The 13,122-nt window shown below is 39.3% G+C and overlaps 1 pseudogene; it reads right to left on the bottom strand.

Annotated features, from left to right (window-relative positions):
• Positions 1-6,896: 6,896 nt before the first annotated feature.
• LOC122745879 lies at positions 6,897-7,635 on the bottom strand (annotated as a pseudogene).
• Positions 7,636-13,122: the final 5,487 nt, after the last annotated feature.

Here is a 13,122-nt window from a genome sequence, read left to right on the forward strand (position 1 = left end):
TAAGAATCACCTACCCAGCAAAACTGAATATAATCTTTCAGGGGAAAAATGGGAATTCAATAAAAGAGAGAACTTTTAGGCATTTGAGATGAAAAGACCTGAGCTGAATAGAAGATTTAAAAATCAATTCTAAAATAATATTTTTTGTTTTCTATACCTTTTCAGTGATAAAATCATTATAAAGTAAATCAATAAATTGTTTAGATGATCTTTTGGCATAGATAAAACAACTCATATTTGTATAACTGAAGTCCTAACCTTCACTACTGTATCATGATCTGTTCCAGACTTGTGACTTATTTTCTGAGCTCCTCATCTATTTTCTCTTTCTGTCCACATGATTTGTTGTACACTTTGATGACAAAATAGATTCTCTTCCTCTCTCCATTGATCTTCACCTCAGTTTTCTATACACTGTTTTTACCTGCTGGTTCTTGGATTTCTAATTTCCTCACATCACTATATTTCATTAACACAATGTAATGCTATCCTGATACAAACCTCCTCCCCCACCTTTTACCTATCTTGTTTCTTTTGAATAAAGCATGTCCATTCAGTGCCACATTTTAATCATGGAATTTGCCCCATGATATTCTATGTATTTATGCAGTGATGAATATATTGGGACTTTGCATCCTTGTGTTTCATTCTAACACAGGAATGTTGTTTCCTCTATCTGGTTCATCTTACTTATTGCCTAAAATTTGTGTATGGACATATGAGGCCATGGGTTCCATTCAAGAATTTTGTCTCCTATGAGCTTCCAAGTATCTTAATAGAAATTCTTACATTGTAGTAACTCTTTATAGCAGGGGTTCTTAACCATTTTTTGTGTCATGGGTTGGATACCCATCTCAGAAAATTTTTTTAAGCATACAGAACAACATACATAGAATTACAAAGGAAACCAATTATATATAAAATTATAAAAATATACAATAATCAGCAAAATATTTAAAAAACCCCAAGTTTACAGACTTCAGGTTAAGAATCTCTGCCTCTGGTATATAGCTTTATGCTATATACTATGGACAATTTTCTCCATCTTCCTCCTTTTTTTTAAGTTTATAGGATAGAACTAAAAGGAAAAAATAAAAGACAGAAGAGAAAGAGACTTGTAAGAATTCAAAGTAGAACAACCATCTTTCCTTGGCCTTTCTTTTTTCTGTCTTACCTATGTGTAGGACAAGAGTTGTTGTTATTAGGCTAATCCAATCAACTACCTTCATTATAGTCATGTATCTGTGCTATGGGTTTGTTGTTGTGGTTCAGTCTTGTCTGACACTTTGTGAACCTGTGGATGATAGCATGCTAAGAATGTCCATGGTTTTTTCTTGGTTTGCCATTTCCTTCTTCAGTAGATTAAGACAAACAGAGATTAAATGACTCTCTCAGGATCACACAGCTAGGGAGTGTCTGAGGTCAGGTTTGAACTCAGGTTTTCCTGACTCCAGGCCCAGTGCTCTATCCTCTGAGTGACCTAGATGCTATGAAATACTGCTTTCCAATTTAGGATTCTGTTTACCAATTTTTATCTTTACTTTGTCTATATAACTTACTTTCAGAGATAAATGTGAAACTGTTAAAAAAACAAAACACTGGTTCTGAAGTCAGAAGTCCTGACAATCTTTGGTTGTTGTTCATCCTTCAGTCTCATATTTAAGTTTAAAATGAATTAAAAATTATAAAAAAAGAAAAAAACCCTCATATTTCTACAAGTCTTTGGACTTTTTAAAGGACAGATGTTTTATCACTTCAGTTTTTCAAAGATCTATGGTTTCATTGACAAAGGTACTTCCTATATAGAGGCAGCATTATTGACTGTAGTATCAGAGGATATGGATTAAAATCTTTCCTCTCATATGACCTGAGTGGATTTGTATAATCCTTCAACCTCCCTGTTGGGTCTCAGTTTCCTTATCTGTAAAATAAGGGGTCTAGATTACATGGCTTGTATGATCCCTTCCAATTCCAGATCTATGGCCAAAAGTATCCTAATCATTCATGAGGGGGTATCAGCAACACAAGCCAGATTGTAAACAAAGGTGGCAAGTACTGTATGAAGACAATGTCTGCCTTGGCATTCTTTAAGGGAACACTTTGAAATGGACATATTGATTCATCTTTCCAAACACTTCTTTACACAAAGAATAATCCAATCTGGAGTTAGAGTTAAGAAGAATGAGCTGATGTTGCAGCATTAACAGGATTTGCTAATTGGGGGTTTCCGCAGCTTATGCTAGCCTTTACATTCATCTGCCAACACCTTGTGGCAAAACTGTGTAGGATTCTACTTTGGTTGCATCAACACATGATATGCAGGTTGGCAACAGCCAACTCAACTGTTGGAAACCTGTATTATACAGCAGTGCTTCCAAAAGTGAGAGCCAATTTGGCTTCTATTCACCTAACCATTTCTATTCCTCTAGGCACATGCTAACACGGGCACCAGAGAGCCTTTGGGGGTAATATGCCTTGGGAAAAGATAACCAGGTGGAGATAACCATGAGGCTTAGAAGCCTCCAAGTTATAAGCATATAATTAAATCACAATGAAGCATAAATGTAAGCCAATATGGCCATACATATTATATTAAATCAAACTAACACTTGGAAAGGGAACAAATCCATTTATATTCTCCAAAGAGTCACAGTGGGAGATATACACAATTAGGTTTATGAAATGAAGTGACTAGCCTCTATCCTTACTTACATATAAGATTAGTCCTAATTATCATCAGGGAATCAAAGATATGTAACCAAAATTGTTTATAGAACCATGGCACAAATACACAGAAAGGTACCTGCAAAAATTAACCAGGCAACAGCATTATAATCAGCATAAAGAGCATTTGTAGAGAACTGATCAGATGATGCAAACTGCATACTCTTTTTAAACTAGTTATTAGTTAAGATTAGAAAAGGAATAAAGGAAGTCAAAAACCAATTTCTAAAATGAAAAAATGGTTCAACAACTTTAGTGATTCAATAGAGCCTGGATAATTTGGGAAAAAATGAGGAAGATCATTTTATTCAAGATACCAAAGTATTTGTGAAGCTTTCTGTTATGGGGTAGGACTACTGAAGTTTGACCTGGCCAGCTGACACAGGTCTTCTCCTTGAGATGCAGCTTGAAGCAGGAGAGATAGGCCCATTGGGCGTGACTGCTGCCTTTGTGGTGTGAGGGGGACTGAGAATACTTGAGAGATCAGAGCTGCCTCTCACCCAGCTTCTGCCAACTACTGCCAGTAGGGGACAGTCCTCCTTTGCATCCCCAATAAGAGAACTTTCCACAGTCAGATGATCACCCCATCAGACCAACATCAGTCCTCTATAAAAGTATTTGCCTGTCTCCTGCTCAAGGAGATAGGTATCTCAGAGAACCACACCTCTGTGCCATGACTTCTCCCCATGAGAAGAAGTTCAAGGACTTCTCTCTTAGTTTCCTTTCTCTAGTGCCCAAATAAAATATTATTTTATTCTAATTGGATTTGTGTGCAAGAGGGTATAATTCTTCCTTTCTTTCTTTAATTTAATTTTTATTTTTTGGTGGGGCAATGAGGGTTAAGTGACTTGCCCAAGGTGACACAACTAGTAAGTGTCAAGTGTCTGTGGCCAGATTTGAACTCAGGACCTCCTGAATCCATTGAGGGTGCTTTATCCACTGCACCACCTAGCTGCCCCGGGTGTAATTCTTTAAAGAAGAATTCCTAAGAAACCCCAACACACCCAACCCCAAACCCCACCAATTTTCCCCATAAGACTTTCTTTCTAAATTAAAAGTTAAGAAATATGGCAAGCAATTAAAATGGAGAATTCACATTGACAAGGAGAAAAAATGAGTCCTAAGACAACTGTTGGAATAAACTTATTTCTTGCTTTTCTATTAATAATTAGTGGAATAGGTACTTGGATATAATCAATGTGGTAAGACATGTACTAAGTGCAGAAACCAAAGTCATTCTTTTAAAAAAACACATTTAATTAGATATTTAAATAGTCCCTAGTGCTTTTTTTTTGGCACTCAATTTTTGTTGATTAAGAAAGTGCCAAATGAAAACCATTCAAATGGAATAGCAGATAATAAACCCTAAATATCAATGACAAACAAAATAGAAAGGATCTATGAGAGGTCAGAACTATGAATAAGAAAAGAAATATTATTATGAGCAAAAAATGAGCCAGGTGTAAGTTGACAAAGATGCACTGTTTATTCAGCTTAAAATAGAGGAAAAATATAATTGATTTTTATGACAAAGATTTTTCAAATTCTTGCTCTTTAAAAATCCATCAAAAGCAATTACTGTAGGCTACCACATTAACCATTATAGCATAATCAATATTTTTTTAAAATGTAAAGACATACTTTTAAAAATGAAAGATGATTTTTTCCTTTGTATTTCTTTGCATTAGACCTTCTAATAGCAGCTTTCTCTCTGCCATTTGTAAACCAAGGCCAACCTCTCTTTAGTGGAATTTAGATCTCTCATTCCCCAAAGGGGAAGACCAGAGAATGAATGAAAAGGATAATTCTCCAGAGAATGCAAAGGCCAGTTCTTGAGATTTAAATCCCCTTCTTGCCCAAGGGGAAGGAAACCAGAGAAAGTCAATGCCTGTAAAATTAAAGAAAGGTTTTTATTAAGCAGGGAAGAAAAGAAAAAAATTAACATGCTGCATGGGTACTATCTAACCTTTGCCAAAGAGAAGACCAGGTAGTAGATGGTGTGGGTTTATATACATTTTAAACAAAGGCAGTTAAGGAATTCTGGAGGGAAAGGTGGGCTTAGTCAATGGGTTCCATTCTCAAGGGGAAGGGGAGTGAGGAATTCTAGGGGTCAGAGGTGGCCTTTGATATCCAGATCAGAAAGCATCCTTGGTGATAAGCAGTTCGCAGTTCAAGGTTTGATTAGGAGATGTCTTGATCAGGATATCTCTCAACCCCCCCCCCCCCAAACAAAACAACAGGATAATCCTTAGAGCCCCATAACCAGAGTTAGGAGATAGCCAGAGGCAGTAAAGATATATTCATATCTGATTTTTCCTTGTGTAGAACTGACTAGTTCTGTGTTTGTTTTATGCCTTGGCAACCTCAGTGGCTTGCAGAAGGGCCACAAACGAGGCAGATTCAAATATCTATGGGAGTGTCTTGGGGGTGTACAAGACAGATTATTCCTCACTGAAAAGCTTACAAGATTGAATCCAAGAATGTAGCCTAGAAGTACAGTTCTGATTCATAGGCTATACAAGAATGGAGAGAACTTTGTTCAAGGATCATCTGTTGATTGGCATCAATCAAAGCTTAAGATATTTAAAGAGCGAAACCCATTTCACCCTAATGCCATCCATTTCTTCGTTTGTAGATCATTCTTATTATTTAAGAAATTAAATTAGTCCATTTCAAGGTTTCCAGGGTTAGAACTACAACTACCCATACACTCTGCAAATCTGATAACAGAGTTTGTTGATAATAAACAAGCGATTGATGGATATGGACAAAAAGAATGCAAGACTATGCATGTCAATCAGCTCTGTCATACACCTAATTCTTAGCTGCGTTTACCAGTATCTGAAAGGCAAAAACAGCATACGTGGTAGGTAGATCCAGGCAACCCCATCCAAGGCAGTGCTGAAGCCAGCTCACATTGGCTCTGTCCAGAGCCAATTGTTAAATTTTCAGAGTGAATATGTGACCTTCAGAAATTGGCTACAAATCACAGCTTGATTTATTGTTTTGTTGATTGTCTAGACTTAAGGAAGCAATGGAGAAAATGTTAATAATGAAGATTAAACTTAAAAGTGTGTTTTCAAGTCCATTTTCTCCCCCACCCCAAGACCTGGTTGTTTAACCTTTATTGGCACAACCCTGATATCTGCATCTAAATCTGCTTCCGAAGAAAAAGAGTGGCAAAGAGTGGCAGTATTTTATACCTGAGAGGACAAAGTGATCTGTAACCTTTTCAAATGTACCAACAAATTCCAGGTGTCTTTTGAATGCTGTCAACATGAGTAAGCTTGATAAAGTGGCACATCGGTTGGTTTAGGGACTGACATTGTTAGACTACAAAGACCCGAGATCACATATCACCTCAGAAATGTAGTAGTACCTGTGTGACCCTGAACTAGTCACTCTATATCTCTGAGTTCTCATTACTTCATATGTAAATTAAGACTAATCTTTGACTCCTTACTCTCTCTTCACCTATATATTCACTTGCTTGCTAATCTCTCTCATCCTTCCTCTTCTGCTCATTCTCATGGCCAATACCCTATTCTAGGACTACATCATCCTTTACTTACTCTATGGCAATAGACCCCCTAATTGGTTTGCCTGCCTTAAGCCTCTCTCCACTTCCATCCATCCTTCATAAAGTTGCCAAAGAGATACTCCTAAAAGGAAGGTCTGTCCATTTCACTTCATCCTGGTGTTCCTTCTTTTTTCTAGGATCAAATACAAACTCTTCTATTTGGCATTTAAAGTCTTTCACAACATAGATTTTACCTTAATTTCCTGGCCTTGTAAAATATCCTTCCTACTCCACAGTCCAGCCAACCTGGCCTTGCTGTTGTTCAAAGATGGCATTCCATCTCTCATCTCTGTGTTTTTACACTGGTCATCGCACACGCTTGAAATGTACTTCCTCTTTACCCACTTGATTGGGTGGAAGAATGCCAGTGAGGACCAAGCCATTGTGCTTCTCATTTTGCAAAACAAATTCTATAGGAGCCTACAGAAGGGGAAAGAGTGGGTTGGTGATTACTTTAGTTATTTTAAATTTACTAGTCTTTAGAATCAGGTAATAGCTTGTTTTTAAAGCAAACTGCTTTACTCCAATGTCTTAAAGAAATTTTTGACGGTTTATTTCTTTTTCTTTTTTTTTTAAGAGGGGAGGCAAAGCTTTATTGGGGTGTAATATCAAAAGGAGGGCTGGCCAAAGTGGGGTAGGAAAGCAGTTTGTCTGGGGTTAGAGTTGCCTATCCTGTGGTGAGGGCCTCATGTGGCTCGATGCCAAAGTTATCCTCAACTAGTCCAGGCCTAGCTCTGGAGTTAGCAATGCCCCACCTCCGTGTACACCCCTGGGCGCCCTCCGTCTTTTTCTTCCACTGGGGCCTTCCCCAGGTCGGGGACTGCTGGGCTCAGGGGGCCGCCCAGGGGGAGGGGACAGGTTTTCCTTTTCTGGGGGCTCCTTCTCTGTATTTCCTAGGGTGGGGGCATCAGGGCCTTGGATGCCCTCATCCTCCAGGATAATGGTGAACTGGCTTTTGCGGTAATCGTCTCCGTAGGAATCGAGGAGTCGCATAAGAAACCTTGGCTCTTGCCGGAGTCTCCTTGTGATTCTTATTCCCTGTACCTGGTGAAGTTTGTTCAAGACTCTCTCATTCACCTGCTCGATCTCCCGGCAGCGCTGGCCCAGCGCTTGGTACTTGCAGCGGCTCAGCTCTCACTGGCGGCGCCATCGGCCCTGGGCCGCCTCCTCCGCTTCCTCTCGCTCACGGAGCCCCGGTCTGCCCAGGGCTCCCCCGACGAACTCCACCTGGGGCTCCAGCCCGTCTCCAGGATGTGGCCGCCGAAGAGCGGAGGCAGCGCCAGCTCCGAGCCCAGCGGTAGCGAGAACTCCTCGAAGCCCAAGCCAGCCATGGCACAGGCCTTGACAGTTTATTTCATCCATCTTTTAATCTAATCACATAATACAAGAATCCACCTTCTCCCTTTTCCTCCTTTCCCAATCACTGCTTTATATAAGAGAAACCACCCAATAAAATCCTATTTTCATGCTTCTTCATGGCATAGAGACAACCCTGGGTTGTTGAAAACAGTGTCCATGGAACATGAGCTTTGGTGGGTTCTACCAAATAGAAAAAAAGCCTTCAAGTGCTGTCTTGGAGACAGGATGTGTGCTCTCTGAAGACCAGCCTTAATAAGTTCATAGAGTTTGGGGGTGGGGTTTTTTTTTGTTTTTTGTTTTTTTTGGTGTGAGGCAATTGGGTTTAAGTGACTTGCCCAGGGTCACACAGCTAGTATCAAGTGTCTGAGGTAAGATTTGAACTCATGCCCTCCTGAATCCAGGGCCAGTGCTTTATCCACTTCTACCTAGCTGCCCCAAGTTCATAGTTTTAAACCCTGGTTCAGGAGGAGATTAAGCTGGATCACACTTGAAAACTGAAAGGTGCTTCCAATTATCCTAAACTTGATCCTAAGCTTCATAATTGTGGTACTGATGTGAATTTCTGTTCATTATGGATTTATCCTTCTTTCATCCTAAATATGAAGTTTTCTGAAGGCAGGGACCATGTGCCCTAAACCCCTTCAGTGCCTCAATCAATACTTATCTACTAATGAACCGGATTTGTGTCAGAATTCCTGTATTCATCTTTCTCTTTTCATTGCTCCTGGGATTCTTGTCACTTTGCCAGTTGCCATACTTCCTGTCAAGACCACATTCTGATCTGTCATGATATTGTCTGTAGAAGAAATCCATTTTTATGTTCAAGTATGCAAAAAATAGTCAGTTGACTTCTCCACTACATTGTGGCTTCTTGAATTGACTACCATACCTAGAGTCACACATATAAACCTTATTAAATGCATAAGAAACACTTTTTTTCTATTTAAATGAAAATCTCTGGATGCTTCTTCCTCTCACAATTTCACTGCCCCCACCCCCTTTTTATCTTGTCCAACGGGAATGTTTGCAGATATTCTGATATAGTTTTCCTGGGAAGTCTATTTAAACCAATCTTTGTGTCTTGTGTGTATGTGTGTCTGTCTGTCTGTCTTGTGTATGTGTCTTGCGTATGTGTATCTTGTGTATGTGTGTCTTGTGTGTATGTGTGTGAGTGTAAAAATGTTGGACATTTATCTCTAATGTATTGCCTTCATGAAGGCTACATGCAATTCTATAGTTTTTAACTTGTGGTTTGTCCTTTAGTTTCAGGATAAGTATTTAGAGGGAAGTTCTTACCCGCAATATAGTAAAGCACAGCAGACTATATAATAATAAAAATGATAGCATTTATATAATGCTTTAAGGTTTGCAGAGAACTTTACATATGTTATTTCATTTGGTCCTCACAGCAACCCTGTGAAGTAAGTACTATTATTTTTATTATTATTATTATCTCCATCTTACAAATGGGCCAAATGGGACTTAGAAAGATTAAGTGACTTGTCCAGGGTCACACAACTAAAAAATATCTGAGCGGTGATTTGAATTCATATCTTCCTGACTCCAAGTCCAGTACTCTATCCACTGAGAACCAAGCTGCTCTATCTCTTTGGTTAACTCTTGGACTGGGGAAAATAAAAGAATTAAAACTGACAAATCAAAGGGATGGTTGGGACCCTAAGTGTGCATGGCTTTGAGAGGGGACAGATGGGAGGACAAAGTCCAGAGGGAATAGAGTATAAGATCAAGAGAGACATAATATGAAGGAAAAAGAAATAGGACCAGCCCCCCTCCCTCCCAGACTGAGAAGCTTTTGTAAAAAACTCCCCACTGTACCCTACTACTTCCTTTTTTTTTTTTTTGGCGGGGCAATGGGGGTTAAGTGATTTGCCCAGGGTCACACAGCTACTAAGTATCAAGTGTCTGAGGCTGGATTTAAACTCAGGTACTCCTGAATCCAGAGCTGGTGCTTTATCCACTGTACCACCTAGCTGCCCCTCTACTTCCTTTTAAAATGAATATTATTGGGAAATTTTTTGAGGTTTATTGAAAGAACTCCTCCCACCCCACCCCGCAAAAGAAACCCAAAGCACAAAACAAATGGAGAAGGAAGTGAAAAGGAAATTTTTTTTTAGGGCTTTCTTTTTTTTTATTCATTCATTAATTTTGAATTTTATTTTGAATTTCAAATTATCTCCCTCTCTCTGGACCCTCCCCCACTCATTGAAAAGGCAAGCAATATGACACCCATTATACATATGAAGTCATGTAAAATATTGTAAAGAATTAATTGTTATTTGAGGTTTTTATGACCTCATCTTTCGGCTAGAATTTCAAAAACCCAGGCATGCACACTGCCCTGGGGCTCAGACACCTCACCTCCGCAACAGCATGGTGCTCCACCCACTGGTTGTAGTTGTTGCCATGGCACTGGCACCTCACGTCATCACCACTTGCTGATGCCTACATGGGCCTGGCAAAATTATAATGACTTGAATCCAGGTGAGGGCAGTCATGTGACTGTCAGTCAGGGTTGCCAGTCAATTGGCTTGTGGCTGTGTGTGGTCAGCCTGGGGTCTGCTGGGAAGGAGAAGGGAGGAGTTTTGCCATTCTAGCTTGAACCTGGAAAGTGACAGGATGCAGCCGTGTGTTCTCAGCTGATCCCTGGCCGGTGGTGTTATTCAGGTTGTATTATTTCCCTTCCCTCATTTTGTTTTTCTTTTTCTACTGATCTTGCTTGTGTTTTTAAGTTCATTCTTGTTAATAAACCCTGTTCTGTTTTTGAGGGAGGCTGTTGGTCTCCTTCCTTGCCCCAGTATTGTGGGGAGCCACCTAGCTAACACTCCCCAATTAAAATTTAGCCCCTACAATATATTTCCAAAGTAGCTATGTTGCAAAAAAAAGGAAGAAAAATAAAGTGAAAAAAGAATGCTTCAATCTACAGTCAAAGTTCATCAGTTCTTTCTGTGGAGGTGGATAGCATGTTTCATCATGAGTTCTTTGGAATTGTCATGAATCACTGTATTAATAAAAGCAGCTAAGTCTTTTACTGTTGATCGTTGTTACAATATTTTTGTTACTTTGTACAAAGGACTCCTGGTTATGATCACCTTGCTTTGCATCAGCTCATGTAAATCTTCCCAGGTCTTTCTGAAACCATTTGAAGGGAAAATTTTTAATCCCACTAATGATCTTGTTAGCAGTGAGAGCAAAGCTAATATTCATCAGAAGCCATAATTTGTGTGGGGGCCACTTAATATATCTAAGCTTTCAAGTTTTCATCTGTCTTCAAAGAATAGGCAGATTATACTATGAATATTTTTACCTCTATGTAATAATCACAATATACTGCATACAATATACCTTAATTCATGGAGGGATCACTCACTTTAGAAAAGATACTGAGCTACATTTTCAAGTTCTCTTTAAATCTTTTGGAACAGTGATCTTTGTATCTTTAGGAGAGACATAGAAATCCTAACACTGAATAATATTTTATTCAAACTATATGGTATAAAGAAAAAAGGGTTGATCCTCAAGTCAGGTGGCCTAAATTCAAATCTCTGCACCAATCATTACAAAATGAGGACAAAAGCCTCGGTTTTCTCATCTTTAAAATGAGCATGCCGGGGCAGCTAGGTGTCGCAGTGGATGGAGCACCGGCCCTGGAGTCAGGAGTACCTGGGTTCAAATCCGGCCTCAGACACTTGACACTTACTAGCTGTGTGACCCTGGGCAAGTCACTTAACCCCCATTGCCTCACTAAAAAATAAATAAAAAAATAAAAAATAAAATGAGCATGCCAGTGTCTGTATTGCTTACTTCACAGATTTATTGTGTATAGATTAAACTTTAGAGAACACTTCAGGACTGTGAGTTAGTGTTATTGTTATTCATGACTCACTGACATCACAGGACTCACTGGAAAGAAAACATCTCTTAATTCATACTTCTCCTTGGAGGCTGTTGCGCGTGATGAGCCCAAGGTCATCTTCTAAGAAGCCTTCATAGAACAAAAATGGGCCAGACCTGTCTGCTTCTTGATAAAATGTGGCATTCAGAAATGGAAATGTCATATTCTTAACAACCACAGTGTAAATCGACAGCTGGCCAAGTGGGCCACAGCAGATTGATGAGTCAGAATGAGCTTTTAGGAATGAACTGGGAGATAAAGGACCTTGGCTCATGCCCTGAAAAATGAAAGGAGCCAGGATAACTGAAGTGGGAACTAAGTACCAGGAACTTCATTCCTGATTTTGCTGCTGAGCAATGGAACTCTAATAAATTCACAGCAGCTTGTCTCAGGTTGCAGATGTCTTCCCTCTAGCACTGGACTCTGTACATGGAAGCAACTGAATCAGTTTATCTTGAACTGAATTGAATTGAAACTGTGTTTGGGTGAATGCATTTGTATTTTACTAGATACAGCCTGGCATAGTGCAAAGTGTTGGCTTTGGAGTCGAAGGGCATGATTTCTAATTGCAGCTCTTCCTCATAGGAACTGTGTGACCTTAAGTGAGTCTCTTACTTTGTCTGAATCTTAGTCTCCATCTCTATAAAATGAGGTTGTTGGACTACATGGCCTCTAAGTTTCTTTCCGGCCTTAAACCTCTGATTTCTCTGATCATAGAAGCACAAAGACATGGATTTAGATTTAGAGTGAGAAGGTATATTGTTGATAAACTAGTCCAAACCCCTAATTATTTTAAATCACACACAAAACTGAGCTCCGGTTAAGTTGATTTGCCCTGCTCTAGGAAGTAGGAGAGATGGAATATGAAAGAGGCACAAGAGTACAATTTAAAAGAACTCTGGATCTTGAGAACTTGTGTTCAAATCCTGCTTCTCTCCCTTACTGTTTGTGTGACACTGGACAAGCCAACAAGTCAAGTCAACAAATATTTATTGAACTCTTTCTTATGTGCCGGGGCAGTTAGGTGGTACAGTGGAAAGACACTTACTAGCTGTGTGACCCCAGGCAAATCACTTCACCCTGTTTGCTTCAGTTTCCTCATCTGTAAAACGAGCCAGAGAAGGAAATGACAAACCACTCTGGTATCTTTGGCAAGAAGATCCCAAATAGGGTCATGAAGACTCAGACAGGCCTGGAAAATGATTGAATGCCTTATGTACCAAGTACTTTGCTAAGTGTTGGGGATATAAAGAAAGGCAGAAACAGTTCCTGCTCCATTCTAATGGGAGATGGGTCACGTAATCTCTTGGTGTCTTGATTTTATCTTCTGTAAAATGACAAGTTCGGATTAGATAACCTCAAAGTCTCTTACAACTCTGACTTTATGATCCTATTATCTAGGAAATTGGTTCATTTGAATCCTAATATAGTATTTCTTACAGATAAAAAGAATTGGACAGGACTGACCAGAGAGTTGGGAAAAGCAGTCAGAAGCCATAAATTTTTAGTGATTAGGTTTTACTTTATGTTTTTGTTTTTTTAGTGA

The sequence above is a fragment of the Dromiciops gliroides genome, chromosome 3 (genome assembly GCF_019393635.1).
Source record: "Dromiciops gliroides isolate mDroGli1 chromosome 3, mDroGli1.pri, whole genome shotgun sequence".
Classification (NCBI taxonomy): domain Eukaryota; kingdom Metazoa; phylum Chordata; class Mammalia; order Microbiotheria; family Microbiotheriidae; genus Dromiciops; species Dromiciops gliroides.